Genomic DNA, 18,221 nt, shown 5'->3' with positions numbered 1-18,221 from the left:
AGAGTGTCAGAGCAAAGAAGCAAAACGCACTCAGGAAAAGCCCCACTCTAAGAAGACCTTTCTATGCCAGGAGAGACTGCCATGTCTACTTTGTCCCAAATATCCTATTTCCAGACTTCTCTGATCATCCAGTGGTTAAGAATCCTCCTGCCAGTGCCGGGGACATGGGTTTGATCCCCAATCCTGGAAGATCCCACATGCTGTGGGGCAACTAAGCCCGTGTGCCTCAACTACTGAAGCCTGAGCTCTAGAGCTCATGCTTCTCAATAAGAGAAGCCACGGCAATGAGAAGCCTGTGCATGGCAACTAGAGAAAGCCCAGTCATAGCAATGAAGACTCAGCGCAGCCAAAAATAATTAATTTAAAAAATTTCCATTTCCCTTCAGCTCAGGAAAAAACCTGATATCTTGAATTATGCAATCTATACATAAAGCAGTTTTTAACTATAATTTGGTGGGGGGGGAGGTGGTAATTGAGATAATGTAAAACTCAGCCCAGCCTAGCCTACCAACTCAGGAGGAGACCAAGTATGGAGGTCTTTCCTTTGCCTCTCTGGCTGGGCCTACTAGGGGCTGAGCAACAGTCCTCTCCATGAAGACATTCACTTCCCCAGCCCTCCCCCGTCCAAGCCAGAGATGTGTGCCTGCGGTTGTGAAAATGTCCCATTAGTGCTGGGTTTGTCACTGAGAAATGATACATATTTCTTCTCTTACCCCTTTCAGATCTTTACTAAAAACAGCAGTCACACCTTAGAGTGGGACCAGCACTAAAATAATGAGAATTAGGACAATCTGCTTGCCTTTGGTTTGTCCTAACATCCTCCCCTTCCCTAAACTCGGTCACTGCATTCTCCAGCTACCTCTTCCCTCCTCCCACCCGTAGTTGATGCTGTTGGTTCCCTGCCCCATTCTCTTAGGTACCATTTCAGGGTACAGTGGCCCGGCTTTCAATGACTAGCATCCGCATCTCTTTGCCTAAGGGCTTTCTCCAGCTACCAGTGGCCATTCTGCCCATATGTAAGGCAGATTGGAAGGGCTCAGGAATTATTGCCCAGTGCTCTTTCCCTTACATTCTTCTACATTTCAGCATTGATGATGAAACACGTGGTGTAGCAATTTCTTGGCCATGAAGAGTGTTTCAGTGAGAATGGGTCAGAGAACACTTCATAAAAAAGTTCTTAGAATTTGGGCTGTTTCAAGAAATTCACCAAAACATCTCCAGTTCATTCCCTCCCTGAGTTATATTTAACACATGCTGTTCCAGGGGCTGCTTTGATGGGACCTGGTCTCATATCTTGTCCTACAAATCCCTCACACCATCCACACCCTTTGGGCAATACTCGAAAATATCACCTGTGGGAGTCCCCTATTCCTGCAACACTGCTGCAAAATAAAAACTGGTGACTTATGAAATCAAGCATTTATTTTTCTTATTCACAGGTCTGCAGATTGGCTATTGTGATGCTACTTCAGTCTGGGTTTGGATGTGTTCCATATGACTAATCCTGGGATCCAGAGACAAAGGGCACTGGCTACCCAAGGCATGCTCTTCTCATGGTGGTTACAAGAGAAGCCACACAGTGTAACCATCATTTAAAGGCTCTTCAGGAGTCAACAGCCACTCACATTCCATTCGCTGAAGCAGGTCACTGGCCAAGCCCACAGTCAGTGGGGTAAGAAGCATACAAAGTCCCAGATTGCAAGTGAGATGAGTGAAGGTTTGCTGAATAATACTTCAGTCGATCACGTCAGCTAAAAGTGTGATTCCTGGGGAGGGTGGGAGGTCCAGTACATCTTCCCAAAGTTCTCTAAATCTACACACTGATACTGTCCTATTACTGAAGTCAGTCCTATAAGCTGCCAAGAGGTGACAATCTCAAAGCGACTTTTCTTGAGAGACCCAAGGGGATGGGAAATGGCATTCTCCCAAACTAGAGAGCCCCGAGATGGAAAGCATCTAGTTGATCAGGGATAGTTTAAAAACCTTCCATTTTACTTCTCATGATCTGCCCTAAATCAAGCTTTCAAACTTCCCTTTAGAAAGGATGGGACCTGAAGAGAGAGAAGAGGCAGATGAGGGTGGTTTATATGCTTCACCCTCAGTAGTCAATGTCTAGCAATAAAGGTCTTGGCCAAGATACAGAATAGTGCAGTGGCCAGGAATAGCTACTCCTGAGTTTGACAACACACATTTGAATCTTTCTTATGCTGGATACTAATTGTCTTCCCCACCCAGATTCTCAACTTCCATTTCCCCTTCTGTCTCCCAAGAAGAATCCTCATTTTGCTCATGGAACTCCCCTCCTCAGGCAACAATGACCCACCTCCAACACAAGCCTCAGCCTAATTGGCTGGGAGTCGTTCTGTTCCCTTTGCCAGTGACTGGTTCAAGAATAGGTAAGTGACCTAGAAGGGGCTGAAGAGATAAACATCATGGCTGCAGGAAGAGTTTGCTGGAGGGAAAATATTCCATCACTGTAAGGAGAAAGCCCTAGAAAGAAACCAATCCTTTCTTCTTTTTCTGAACTTTGTTGTGTCTGGATGTCACTGCTAGAATCCTCTAACTTCCCAAAGATGAAAACAACCGAAAGATGGCAGAGCAGAGAGATGGAAAGAACAAACGTCCTGAGGATATCATTGAACTGCTGAATCAACCTCCCCTGAAGCTTGTCTTAAGCACGACCTTGCTTTGCAGTGAGGTCATAAAAGATCCTGGTTCCTGACTCTTGACTCACAGCTAAACCATCTTAAGCAGTGTCTACCCTATCACTGACTAGCACTGTGTCCTTGGGCAAGTCACTTAATTTCTCTAACTCCATTTTTGCACCAGAACCTATTGCCAGGATTAAATGACAACGAGTATGAAGCATTTGAAAATTTGCAGTGTCTGGTGTCTGGTAAGGATGCAAATGACTCCCAGGCATGATTTTTATTATAGGGCTTTGGGGCACCATCAAGCAAGAAAGTGCAGGCCTGGGCTGAGAATTGTAATTTATGTACTTCTCTGTGTTTACAGTTGTTGCCCTCTGGCTGATCCTTCTAGAAAGTTACAACCCTTCCACCCCCCAAAACCTATTTTGATAATGGACTGAGAAGTATAAGGTCTTCTACCCTAATCTCTGAAGCCTGTGAGGTGTAAAAGCCCCATGATGAAGAGTACAAGGGGGATGTGTGTATGTCTTATTTTTTAAACATTACATAATTAATACATGGTTTTTTTAATATGAAAAATGCAGATAAGCAATATGAGAAAAAGAAAAGAAAATTTACTTATGATCCCAACGCCCAAAGGAAAGCATTCTGAATACTATGTACATGTTCTTCCAAACTTCTTAGTTGGGGGCATCTTTGAAAAGGGGAAGAAGAGAGAAGAAACAGGCATCCTTGTATGCTACTTCTGAGGGTGAATTGGTGATGACCTTTTGGCAGGAAACTTTGTAGAGTCTTTGGAAATTAAAAAATATATATATATTTAATGCACCAACACTTTGGCTCCTCTTGAGAGTCCCTCGGACTGCAAGGAGACCAAACCAGTCAATCCTAAAGGAAATCAACCCTGAATATTCATTGAAAGGACTTATGCTGAAGTGAAAGCTCCAATACTTTGGCCACCTGATTTGAAGAACTGAATCATTGGAAAAGACCCTGATGCTGGGAAAGATTGAAGGCAGGAGAAGAAGAGGATGACAGAGGATGAGATGGTTGGATGGCATCACTGACTCGCTAAGTTTGAGCAAGCTCCAGGACCTGGTGATGGACTGGGAAGCCTGGCATGCTGCAGTCCACGGGGTTGCAAAGAGTCAGACACGACTGAGCGACTGAACTGAAGTTTGGCTCAACAATTTTGCCTTTAGAATCTGATCTCTAGAACAACAGCAAGAGGGGTGGATTATTGGATAGAGCTTGCAGAATGCCAGGTACTGTTCTCCACATTTTTGTACTGTCTCAGTTAATCCTCACTACCCATGAGGGAGATATTATATTTTTTATAACAGCTCAATTGAGATACATTTCACATACCATATAATTTGCCCACTTGAAAGTGTACAACTTAATGGTTTTTTAGCATATTCATCGAGTTGTGTAACCATCACCACAATTTTAGAATATTTTGTTATTGTTATTGTTCAGTTGCTAGGTCATATCCAACTCTTTGTGACCCCATGGACTGCAAAACCCCAGGCTCCTCTGTTCTCCACTGTCTCCTGGAGTTTGCTCAAATTCATGAACATTTTAATCATCCCTAAAAGAAAGCCTTCATGGTAGTCATTCCTCATTTCTGCAACCCCTTAACCCCTGGCAACCACCAATCTATGGATTTGTCTATTTTGGACATTTCATAGAAATGAAATCATGCAATATGTGATCTTTTGTAATTGGCTTCTTTCAGTTAGCGTAATATTTTCAAGATTCAGCTACAAGCTACAGCTTGTATCAGAACTTACATCTTGTTAATGCCAAATAATATTCCATTGTATAGATAAACGGTATTCTGTTTATCCATTTATCAGCTGATGGGCATTTGGGCTGTTTTTACCTTTTTTCTAATATGAATAATGCTGCTGTGAACATTTATGTACAAGTTTTTGTGTGAACTTGTGTTTTCATTTATCCCAGGTATACACACTGGAGTAGAACTGTTGAATCATATAGCAATTCTACGTTTAACCTTTTGAGGAGCTGCCAAACTTTTTTCTAAACTGGCTGCAACGTTTTACATTCCCACCAGCAGTGCACAAGGGTTCCAATTTCTTTGTATCCTTGCCAACCAACACTTAATTATCTGTCTTTTTGATTACAGACATCTGAGTGGATGTGAAGTGACATCTCATTGTGGTTACTTTGCATTTTCTTGATGAGTAGAGGGAGGTACAATTATTATGTTTATTTCACACATGAAGAAACTGAATTATAGAGAGGTGAATTAAGTACCCCTGGTTACTTAGTAAGTGTACAGACTCTTGTGAACACAACAGTATATGCAGAAGATAGCTTGCTGCAGTACTATGAAAAAAAAATTAGAACACCAGGGGTTTATCCCTACAGAAGACCATTCTCCAGTTTTCAAAGAATGAGGAAGGCCCATTTATGTGTACATGAAATGAACTCAAAAGCAAATTGTTAGTGAAAAAGGCAGTCACAGGATCATGTGTACAAAATGAACCTACAGATACAGTCATTGATACAGTTATGGATATATATAATATAGCTATAGATTGGAAGGTTATACAGTAACCTCGTTAGGAAGCAAGCTCCAGGAGGCCAGGGATCTTTTCATTTTGTGTACTGCTATATCACCAACAGGCTTCCCTGATGGCTCAGTGGTAAAGAATTCGCCTGCAATGCAGGAGACACAGGAGACACAGCTTCAATCCCCGGGTTGGGAATATCCTTTGGGGGAGGAAATGGCAACCTACTCCAGTATTCTTGCCTGGGAAATCCCATGGACAGAGGAGCCTGGCGGGCTACAGTCCAGAGGGTCACAAAAGAGTTGGACATGACTTAGCAACTGAGCAGGCACACATATCACTGATACCCAGAACTGGATGTGTAGCACATCAGTTCAGTTCAGTTCTGTCGCTCGGTCGTGTCCAACTCTTTGCAACCCCATCAATCGCAGCACGCCAGGCTTTCCTGTCCATCACCAACTCCCGGAGTTCACTCAAACTTATGTCCATCAAGTTGGTGATGCCATCCAGCCATCTCATCCTCTGTCATCCCCTTCTCCTCCTGCCCCCAATCCCTCCCAGCATCAGGATCTTTTCCAATGAGTCAACTCTATGCATGAGGTGGCCAAAGTATTGAAGTTTCAGCCTCAGCATCAGTCCTTCCAATGAACACCCAGGACTGATCTCCTTTAGAATGGACTGGTTGGATCTCCTTGCAGTCCAAGGGACTCTCAAGAGTCTTCTCCAACACCACAGTTCAAAAGCATCAATTCTTCGGCACTCAGCTTTCTTCACAGTCCAACTCTCACATCCATACATGACCACTGGAAAATGTGTAGCACATAGTAGGAGCAAAATAAATACTTGCTGTAAAATGGGCAATTCCTTTGGAGAGAGGATTGGAAAAAAGGAATATATACAGAAGAGCTCACGCTTCATTCTGCAGAGCCATGTCCTCTGTGAGTGAATCCATATAAGTTGTATCATTTTTGACACACAAAAATAAGCCGGGTAAACACAGGTAGCAATGCAGGGATGATCTCTGCTTCCCGTAAGCTGAGATGCCAAAGGCTCTCCTAATCCTCTACATTAAGATCAAAGAAGAAAATGGACATGTCTAATGAAGCTGCTGTATTTATGAATATTAATGAATAAAAACTATTTGGATGGCTTAAAAAATTAAAAATGAAAAAAAAACCAACACCTGGAATTCTTGGGGCCTTTAGCAAGAGAAAAACGAGGCCCCCAAGAGAATTGGTATGGAAATGATACACAGCCTCAGTGTCTTCCTGGGACACCCGAGGACCTGCCCGGCATCGCCCCCGACTTCAAGTGCATACAGCTTCCTCCCAGAGGGGCTCCGTCTCTGGGGCTGATCACCTGCAGGGGAGACAGGCTGGCTCCAGCCCTGCTGGGTATCCCAGCCTGATCAATAAGTTGTTCTTTCAGTTAACAGGAATCCAGTGTCAAGATGCCAGCAGTGAATCTTATTTTCATGCCCGAGAAGATCTTAAAAATCAATAAGCATTAGAAGGACACAGCCAAGTATTTTCCTTTCTATTGTTTTTCAATATTTGTTTAATTTGTCATCCCTGATGAGCCCTCTGAGGAGGCCCAAAGGTCAAGGGCTGCTGGTAAAACAGCACAGGTGTTCACATCACATTATGTAAGGCTAACCACCTTGGAAGACAATTAAGAGACATTTGGAGTTGGGAGACAGGAAAGGGACTGGGGCTGTGGCCTATTCTGGCAAAGTTAGGGTACAGGGCTGACCTACAAATTGCAACAGTTACAGGTGACAAAATTCAGTGAAAAGGTCAAGTTGCACTGAAAACGATGGTTGGCAGGGGCCGGATGCTTTCAAATTGTGGTACTGGAGAAGACTCTTGAGAGTCCCTTGGACAGCAAGGAGATCAAACCAGTCAATCCTAAAGGAAACCAACCCTGAGTATTCATTGGAAGGACTGAAGCTGAAGCTCCAATACTTTGGCCACCTGATTCAAAGAGCTGACTCATTGTAAAAGACCCTTATGCTGGGAAAGACTGAGGGCGGGAGAAGAAGAGGGCAACAGAGGATGAGGTGGTTGAATGGTATCATCGACACAATGAACATGAGTTTGAGCAAACTCTGGGAGATAGTGAAGGACAGGGAAGCCTGGTGTGCTGCAGTCCATGGGGTCACAAAGAGACGGACATGACTTAGCAGCTGAACAACAACGACAGCAGAGGCCTGGGCAAGAGCAACGTGAGCTGGATGTACAGCAGGCTGCTTCTCACAGATGAAGGGGACATTAGGGATTTGCTGACACCCTCTCCACTTATGATGAGGAGGACATCTCTTCTCTGACTATGTCCCAAGGCTCAGACCAAGATGGGGCAGTGGGGTAGGGTCTGGTCACCATCTTGGACTCTGCCTTGAGAAAAGAAGTATTTCCTACCATCCCAGTAAACAAAGGATGTCACGGTCATCAGCAATTGCAGTCACCACAGATAGTGAGCTGGTGAGTCCCAAGAGAACTCAGGAAAGAAAGAATACCTGCCTTCTAGCAGCCATCAGATCCTTGCTCCTCCAGGTTCCTCCATATCTGTGACCTTGGGCAGGTTACCGAACCCGGCCATGCCTGTTTGCCTCATCTCTAAAATAGAGAGGCTAATTTTGTAGGTCCCTGGGAAAGGCACAGTGAGGATTAAGTGAACCAATCTAGATTAAGTGCTTAGAACAGTGGCTGCCAGATGATAATGGCTTAATACTCATTAGTGACATCTTTCTGAAACACAACCTCCTTGCTTCCACCCAGATCAGGACAAAATTCAAGCCCTCCTACCCAGCCCACAACTCTACAGGACCAGCTTACCTTTCCCATCTCACCTCTTGGTGACTCTCTGCTTCTCACTCTATATTCACATTCAATATCCTTTTGTTCCTCTAGCAAAACAGATTACCAGGCCTTCATGCACAAAACAGATGACCATGCCATTACCTATGCCTGGAACCTTCTCCCATCAGTTCTTCCCCGACCCCCTGCCTATTGACCACTCATCTCTCAGGTCTTAGATGATATTTTCTTTGGGAAGCTTCTCTCATCTATCTGATCCAAGTAGGAGCCCTTCTTTGTGTTTCCACTGTATCTTACTTCCAATTAATGCCCTTGCTACACTGTATTTTAAAATTTTTATTATGAAAAGTCAAAGCCAAAAGAACAGTACAATACTACAGTGAACTCTCATACACTCCCAACAATTGATAACGTTTTACCATATTTGCTTTCTCTCTCAGTATGTGTGTGTGTGTGTGTGTGTGTGCAGGTGGTGGTGGTGTTTAGTCACCCAGTTGTGTCTGACTCTTTTTTGACCTCATGGACTGCAGACCGCCAGGCTCCTCTGTCATGGGATTTCCCAGGCAAGAATATTGGGGTGGGTTGTCATGCCCTCCTCCAAGGGATCTTCCCAACCTAGGGATCAAACTCACATCTCCTGTTTCCAAGCACATTACAGGCAGCATGATCTTTCAGCTCAAAACATTTCAGCTTGCATCTCCGAAAAAGAAAAAAAAGCTGAGGGTTATTTTCCAATCTAAATTATAATACCCTAATAGCACCTATAAAAAAATGAATCATTCTCTAATAACTGAATACTTAATCTGTATCCAAACTTCCCCAATTCCTCCCTAATTTCCTTTTCTGTCTTTCTGCAAGATTGCGTTTGAATTGCTCCTTTCCTTGGGCTGCAGCTCTAAGAGGAATGGAATGTGTCCCTTTGATCCCCTCACCCCAGCACTCAGCCCTCCTTGGTAGGAATCTGTTGTAAGAATAACCTCCATGTCCCACCTCTTCCTGCATCACCATTCCAGAACCTGGGCCCCCAGCATGGGGAGCCCAGAGTCTCAACCACTGGACCACCAGGGAAGTCCTTGTATAGATTCTTTTAAGACAATCACCAGGAAGAGTGGAGAAAGAAGCCGAGAACGTCTGATATGGCTGAATTATGTGCTCCCAAATTTATATGTTGAAACTCTGTGCCCAACCTTGAAACATAACTATATTTGCTGATGTGACTTTAAAATGATGATTAAGTCAAAAAGAGGCATTTAGCATGGGCCCCAGTCCAATCTTTACAAGAAGAGGGATTTGGACACACACAGAGATAGGGTGCACATACACAGAGAAAAGGCCACGTGAGGACAGCAAAAAGAAGTCGTCTGTAAGCCACGGAGAGAGCCTCAGGAGAAACGAGCCCTGCGTACACCTTGATTTCTGCCCCCAGCCCCCAGAACTGTGAGGAAATAAATTTCTGTTGTTTAAGCCACCTAGTCTGTGCCATTTGTTTTGGCAACCCTCTCTGACTCAGACAGACTGCTTGGATGCTGGGGACTCAGGAAAGAGTCTTGGGCACCTGCTTCAAGGGACTGGCAGTTTAGAAATCCACAAAGTTAAGGAAGGAGGGCATTCTCTGTAGCATCCACAACATTGTATCAAGAGACAAAGAAGCAGGTTTAACACCCACCAGGCCCAGCCAGTGGGGGAGGAAGACTAGTCTCCATTTGGATGCAATATTGAAGGTCTGGGTTACTGCACAGACCTCAGTGTATCAGCTACTGAGCTGAAACAGTGTTGGAACTAGAAAGGTGATCAGAAGAATGAGGCAGTGGACTTCCCTAGTAGTCTAGTGGTTAACAGACTTTATCTCCCAACGTAAGGGTGTGGGTTCGATCCCTGGTCTGGAAGCTAAGATCCCACAGGTCTCTTGGCCAAAAAACCGGAACATAAAACAAAAACAATTTTGTAACAAATGCAATAAAGACTTAAAAAATAAAAAGGCCCATCATAACATCTAGCAGCAAAAAATATATATTAAAAAAAAGAAGTCAGGGAGCTGCCCTAATTTTCATCCCAAGGCAAGGAAAGAGAAGGGCAGCACATACACACAAAAAAATTAGAGGCAGCAATAGACACAAATAAAGTTGGCTTCCTGAATATACCTGGTGAGTTCTGCTTATTTAATATCTGTTCGCTTACTTAGCCTGTTGCTGGCTAAGTAAGCGATGGCATTCGTTGAGCAATTATTATCATTCCAAATTCCTTCCCTGTCACCTCTGGGCAATTCCATCTTCCTTGAGCTCAGCAAAAGCCAAGGAACAACAGGAAAACCATTGAGGAGCTTCTGCGTTCCTGGAGCTGACAACTCAAGTGCTGATGTTCTACAAAGCCAGGATCAGAACACCACCCTCCATAACTCATGATCCAGAGAAGGAGACTAGCTCCCAGCCAGCTGAAGGGTAGGGCAGGCTTCAGATTCACATAAGGCTCCAGAGAAAACTGAGTTCAAATCCTGACCCTGCCACCTGACAGCTGTGTGACCCTGGGCAAGATACTTAATGTCTCTGTACTTCACTTTCCTTATCTATACAGTGGAGATGATAGAAGTACCCACCCCATAGAGTTTATGTGGAATAAATAGAGTTCATTATGTGGAATAAATGAGGAAACAGATGCAAAACATTTAGAACCTCACCTGACACGGGAGTTAGCATTACACATGGTTACATATAGCTAGTATTATAGGTCAGTGCCCCTCAAAGTGAAAGCTTACAATAACCTTGGTTTGCTGTAAAGGACATCAGCCAAGAAGTGTGGTGATGCAAGCACAGATTCTAGAACCAGACTGCCCCGGTCTGAATCAAGCAAGAATGGAAAGCACACGCTATAACTGTTTGCTCTAATTGCTAGCAATACTGTCAGATACCTATAGTCGTATGTGCACATATGCAATACACAGAGTAAGAGCTTAGTTAGGGCAGCTATCATTAGGGAACTAGTCTTCCCAACAAACCCACAAAGACCCTGAAGTTGCTGGTCACCCAGAGACATCAGAGGCATTGAGTGGGGGGTCTGACAGGAAGCGTGCTTCCCTACTCAGTAGGTGGCGGAACTTGACCTCAGCTGCTTTTGCTTCTTTGTCTACCGGCAGACAGTGGCTCTCAAGCCAGCAGGGTGTCTTGAAATCAGAAACCCACCCTCCTCGGGCTGGACACTCAGCCATAACCTCCAGCCCCCATGCCATGCTAGAAGCTCTCAGCCGCTTCCGTGTTACCTGGTCTGCTTCCTTCCTCCAGGGCAGGTGAGGTACCACAGCCCTTCAGCCTCCTGAGAAGATGACATTTCGAGGAGGCCCAGCTGTCCCTGGGCCTGACTGTCCACTCAGTTCCTACTGCCCCGGGCCCTGAGGACTGGCAGAGGAATAGGCGGAAAAGATAAAAAGCTGACACCCCCTGCAGGAAATAATTGTTTAGCTGGTTCCAGAACTGAAAAAACAAGTGTAACGTTGGAGAAAGGAGAGCAAAGTGCCATTCAAGGCCATTGTTCCAGCCTCCTCTCTGTGGACGGAGGAAACAAAGAGGCCCTGTGTTTGTGACACAATGGCGTGTGTCACCAGCCACTGCTGTGCTACTCCTGGGGACGGGAGGATGGCAAACGAGGCCACAGTACCCTCCTGGGTCTGGCGCGCTGTGCACTTTGCTAATCACAGCCCCCAGCCTGGTCAGAGATGGGAAAGCAACTTCCGACTCCCAGCCCATAGTGCGGGGCAGGGGACACCTGTCAGGAGTGACCGATCCGGTCCAGGCTAGTCTTCCAGGCATGATGAATTGCCAAGTGACCCTTCCTCTCCCTCTGCTCTTCTCTTACCAATTTTCAGAGGCTCACCACAAGTTAGAGCTGAAAAGAATCACAGCTATCTCGTCTTCAAACACTCCAACTCTTGGCTTTCATGAGGGGGCATCCGGCCCGGACAGTCACCTGGCTGTGTCGCACGTCAGCTACAGTTGGCAAGACCAGATGTATCATTATGTAAGAGCATCCCTGGGACCCCCTCAAAGACCAGACACTCTGTTGTGAGCAAGCTCACAAGATGAAGCTTCTGTCTTTAAATCCTGGTTCTGCCACTGACTACTCATAGATTCTCCAAGCCAGGCTTCAGCAATATGTGAACCATGAATTTCCTGATGTTCAAGCTGGTTTTAGAAAAGGCAGAGGAACCAGAGATCAAATTGCCAACATCCGCTGGATCATTGAAAAAGCAAGAGAGTTCCAGAAAAACATCTATTTCTGCTTTACTGACTATGCCAAAACCTTTGACTGTGTGGATCACAATACACTGTAGAAAATTCTGAAAGAGATGGGAATACCAGACCACCTGACCTGCCTCTTGAGAAACCTATATGCAGGTCAGGAAGCAACAGTTAGAACTGGACATGGAACAACAGACTGGTTCCAAATAGGAAAAGGAGTTCGTCAAGGCTGCATATTGTCACCCTGCTTATTTAACGTATATGCAGAGTACATCATGAGAAACTCTGGGCTGGAAGAAACACAAGCTGGAATCAAGATTGCCGGGAGAAATATCAATAACCTCAGATATGCAGATGACACCATCCTTATGGCAGAAAGTGAAGAGGAACTAAAAAGCCTCTTGATGAAAGTGAAAGTTGAGAGTGAAAAAATTGGCTTAAATCTCAACATTCAGAAAACGAAGATCATGGCATCTGGTCCCATCACTTCATGGGAATAGATGGGGAAACAGTGGAAACAGTGTCAGACTTTATTTTTTTGGGCTCCAAAATCACTGCAGATGGTGACTGCAGCCATGAAATTAAAAGACGCTTACTCCTTGGAAGAAAAGTTATGACCAACCTAGATAGCATATTGAAAAGCAGAGACATTACTTTGCCAACAAAGGTCCGTCTAGTCAAGGCTATGGTTTTTCCAGTGGTCATGTATGGATGTGAGAGTTGGACTATAAAGAAAGCTGAGCACAGAATTGATGCTTTTGAACTGTGGTGTTGGAGAAGACTCTTGAGAGTCCCTTGGACTGCAAGGAGATCCAACCAGTCCATTCTGAAGGAGATCAGCCCTGGGATTTCTTTGGAAGGAATGATGCTAAAGCTGAAACTCCAGTACTTTGGCCACCTCATGCAAAGAGTTGACTCATTGGAAAAGACTCTGACGCTGGGAGGGATTGGGGGCAGGAGGAGAAGGATGAGATGGCTGGATGGCATCACTGACTCGATGGACGTGAGTCTGAGTGAACTCCGGGAGTTGGTGATGGACAGGGAGGCCTGGTGTGTTGCGATTCATGGGGTCGCAAAGGGTCGGACACAACTGATCGACTGAACTGAACTGAACTGAACTGAACTCATAGATTATGAGGGTTCTTTTTTTTCCTCTCTCTGAGCCTCAGTTTTCCCACCTGTAAGCTGAGATCATCCTTGGATTACCATGGAGATTAAATGAGTTAATAGGCATCTCAGTTGTAAAGAATCCACCTGTCAATGCAGGAAATGCAGCAGATGCAGGAGACACGGGTTCGATCCCTGGGTCAGGAATATCCCCTGGAGACGGAAAGGGCAACCCACTCCGGTATCACTGCCTGGAAAATTCCATGGACAGAAGAGCCTGGCAGGTTACAGTCCATGGGGTCGCAAAGAGTCGGACATGACTGAGCAATTAAACGACAACAATACAAAATTCATGAAACATTACTTGGCCTGTAAAAATTGCTTAAGAAGCAGGAACAACAAGTTAGATGCTCACATTACACCTGGGATTTGCTTAGACTCACGAGGAGAAGGCATGAGGATGGCTGGAATCCCAGGGTCTCGAATACCCAAATGCAGCCTCACTGCTCATGATGGCCTAAGTTTGCCCCATTAGGTCCCTCAGGGAAGTTGGGCGCCAATAAATACCCTCAGGGATGAGGCAGGTGGCCAACTGCGACACAACAGGGAGCAGCTGGGACAGTGGGATTCCAGCACCCAAGCCAGGATACACAGGCAGCCAGGGCTCAGCTCTGGGCGACCGCTGCAACATGCAAAGGTGGCGATAGCATGGCCATGCCTGTCAATTTTCAAAACAACCCAGAAACCTGGATTTTTATGTCGAATTTCCCAATTTTGACACGTTTCCTGAGAAACTGTTATTGCGAAATCAGCCTCAAATCATGTACCTTGTGATGCTTGGTCTGGCCACAGACGTCATTTTCCACACCAGGCCACGCCTGTCGTTTTCAAATCTTCTGCCCCCCGTTTGCTGGCAGATTCCCTGTCCGCTGATCAGGCCACTTCAAACCCACTCTCTGACTTGGAATAGGTGGCCTAAGATAAAAAAAGATGAGCAGCCCTGTCTCAGACCATGAAATGGGGGTGAAGAAGAGGTCAGCCAGTGAGATGAGGGGGCTCTCCCCAAAGGACTGCAGTCCCTTGGCCTAATCCATCAGCTGCAGGCACTCCCCTGATAAAGCCGGGACTTGGTGGTGGGACCAAAGGGCAGACTGAGGGCTCATGCCCCTGTAATCTCCATCAATCACCTCAAATGAACATAAGTAGTCTAGGTGACCAAAAGTGCTTGGTAGGCAAAAGCAACTTCAAAACAAGATTGCTCATAATGAGGTACCACTTCGCACCCACTAGGATGGTTACCATCAAAGAGACAGATAATAACAAGCATTGGTGAGGATGTGGAAAACTGGAACCCACAGACACTGCTGATGGGAATGTAAAATGGTGCAACCACGATGGGAAACAGTCTGGCAATTCTTCAGAAAGTTAAACACAGAGTTACCATATGACCCAGCAATTTCAGTCCTGGGTATATACTCCCAGAGGAATGAAAACATAAAGCTACACAGAAACTTGTTTGAGAGTGTTCACAGCAGCATTATTCACGATGGCCAAAGGCAGAAACAACCCAAACATCCATCAAATGATGAATGGAAAAGCAAAATGTAGTGTATCCACACAATGGAAATTATTCAACAGTCAAAAGGAATGAAGTGCTGAAACAGGCCATCCAAACATTAGGACATCCCATGAAAAAACATTAGGCTGAGTGGAAGCTAATTAAAAGACCACATTTCATAAGATTTCATTTATATGAAAAGTCTAGAATAGGCAAATCTTTAGATACAGAAAGGAGATTAGAGGTTGCCTAGGGCTCGGTGTGATGAAGAGAGTTGGCAGAATGATAGCTAAAGGGTATAGTTTTTCTTTTGGGAGTGATAAAATATGTTCTAAAATTGGCTGTGGTGATGGTTACATAACACTAAAATCCATTGAATTGTTACACCCTAAGTGGGTAAATTGTATACAAGACTAATATCTCAATAAAGCTGTTACCAAAAAAAAACCCCTCAAAACTAAGATTGCTGCCTTTAATTACCTTCTTTTTTCTTTTTTTAAAGCTTTTTTTTTTTTCTGACGTGGATCATTTTTAAAGTCTTTATTGAATTTGTTATAATATTGCTTCTGTTGTTTATGTTCTGGTTTTTTGGCCATGAGGCATGTGGGATCTTAGCTCTTCAACCAGGGATCAAACCCACACCCTCTGCATTGGAAGGAAAAGCCTTAACCACTGCAAAAGAAGTCCCTTTAATTGCTGTTGCTTAGTCACTAAATTGTGTCCAACTCTTTTGTGACTCCATGGATAGTACCCCACCATACTCCTCTGTCCATGGGATTTCCCAGGCAAGAATACTGGAGTGGGTTGCATTTCCTTCTCCAAGGGATCTTAATTACCTTCTATTAAAAAGAAACTCTATCCATATCACTCTCTTCACTGCAGCCTCACTGGAGAAGACAGGTCAAGAGCTCTCAAAGGGTGGTTTTCCTCAAAAGCACAGGGCTCAAACAAGGGTAACCAACTAGCCTGGTTTGCCTGAGACCGTCCAGTGTTAGCAAGAAAGCCTGGTGTCCCAAACAGAGATGGTTGATGATCCTAATGCCCACTCTTTCCCAGAGCACAGGAATGTTCTGCCCTTCAGTGCAGCCAATGGCTAGAACTAAGTCTCCATATAAATAATCCTTCCCCATTTTGGGTGTAAGTCATCCTTAGTCAATGACCCTTTTGACCCTCTAATGGTCAGAAGGTATTTTTAAAAAATTATTCTTGCTCCTAATTTACAGATGAAGAAACTGAGGTTCAGTGATGAAATAACCAGCCAGAAGCCTACAGGAGCCAGAAATTGAACCTGGGTCTTTTTCCAAAACCCAAGTCACCCCTTCCACTCATCATCTTACCATACCACTGGGTTGAGTGTCCAGGAACACTCTCAGATTGTTCTGGCCCCTGGGGAAGGTAGTCAGACATCCAGAGAGAAGAAGCATGAGCTTTCAGCTACAGGAAGACAAGGAGATAGCACAGACTCTGGAGCTAAAATGCTCAAGTTTGGGCTTTGCCAAAATTTTAGTTGTGTGAACTTGGACAAGTTAACTTGACTTGTCTGTGCCTCAGTTCCCCCTTATGTAAAATGGTAAAAATTATAGTACTCTGTGTGTGTGTGTGTGTGTGTGTGTGTGTGTGTGTATCACATCAGATTGATATAGGAAGTAAATAAACCAAGAAATGTGAAATGATTAGAATGGAGCATGGCACATGTATTAAGTAAATCTATTTAATACATTTATTTAATAATACAAATTTACATTTATTAAATAAATTGGTGTCATTAAGTAAATGAAACCAAGCACAGATCCATATACCCAGTACTGGAAAGAAATCAGACTAGGTTTAACAAAAACCAGAGTGCGAGACCAAATCATGCAAGTAAACTCTAACATTCATTCTGCTGCTTCCCATGTAAATGTTCATGGCTGAGAAACTGCTGGAAACTGTTCAGGCCATAGACACACCTTTAGCTGCAACATGGCAGTGGCAGTGTGGGCAGTCCTGGCAAAATGGGATGATCTGATGCAGGGTTGCAGGCCCTGCCTGGCACTGACTAAGCCCAGGATTCCCCTCACAGCATGCCGGCCCACAAGGGCAAGGAGAACTGTTAGGTGGCTCCTTCCACTGAGGCAAGTGGGTGTGATCAACATCATTTTTTGATCAACATCAGCTTTAGCTGAAGTTCAAGAGGCCCAGAGAAGTTCAAGAATTTGTTCAAGGTAAGTTAACAACATGGAGAGTTCGGATTCAACCTTAGGTTAAATTCTAAAGCCCTTATGCTTTTCTGCCTCCATGGAATAGTTGTTACTGCTATGTAACAAATTACCTCAAAGCTTAGCAGCTTAAAACCATAAACATTCATAAGGCCAGAGATCCAGGAGTGGTTTAGATAGGCAGTTCTGGCTCAGAATCTCTTGTGAGGTTGTACTCAAGGTGTTGGCCATGGCCACTGTCATCTCAATGCTCTACCAGGGCTAAGAATCTGCTTCCAAGCTTGGTCATGAGGCTGTTTGCAGGCTTTTTAGTTTCTGGCTGGCTATTGGTCAGAGGCTTCAGTTTTTCCCCAGCCTCCCAGATGGCTCTCAAGACCCCTGCTCCCTGGTATTCACACCCTTGTGAAGTCCCCTCCCACATTGTGCCACTTTAGTCTGTGTGACCAACAGCAGGTGTCAGAAGTGATGGTATGTCACATCTAAGATTACTTGTAAACTTTTAGTTAACTTAGTTTAAGGTTAGTTATAAACTAGACAGCTTCTCAGTACTCTTTTTTTTTGGGGGGGGGGTCTGATTTCTTTTTGCTGAATCTCTTGGTCCCAGGAAAACAAGCTGTCATGATATGAAAAGTTCTCTGGAGAGATTTGTGTGGTGAAGAGGCGGGAAAAAATAGAAGGCAGAAAAACTAATGACCAATTTCTGGATTCACAGTTAGACATTCTTTCTCTGGCTTAAATTCATCAGAACCTGTTTTGAGCCAGATTTCATGAAGGCACTGGGGATGGAAAAAGAAAGACAACTAGATAGGAAAGATGTATAAGGGAACTGTCAGAGGTTGGCGGATGGAGGGCAGAGGAGGTAGGTGGTTCTTCAAAACCAAGTTCCAGGACTTTACAATTTGAATCTGTTCCAAGATGGGATCTAATCACTGGGCAAATCAAAGAGTCCAGTACTGTCTACCCAAAATCATCCTTACATTTGTTCCAATTATTTTGTTAAATCAATGAATTAAATCATTTCCATGAACCACACCTCCTAACCCGGCTATAGGTGTCATAGGAACCTAGTTAGGTAATATCTTTCATTGGATTCCCTTTCTACTCCTTCTCCCTAAAACTTCCCCA

Source organism: Bubalus kerabau, chromosome 15 (genome assembly GCF_029407905.1).
Source record: "Bubalus kerabau isolate K-KA32 ecotype Philippines breed swamp buffalo chromosome 15, PCC_UOA_SB_1v2, whole genome shotgun sequence".
Taxonomy (NCBI): Eukaryota; Metazoa; Chordata; class Mammalia; order Artiodactyla; family Bovidae; genus Bubalus; species Bubalus kerabau.
Note: the sequence above shows the minus strand (reverse complement) of the source record.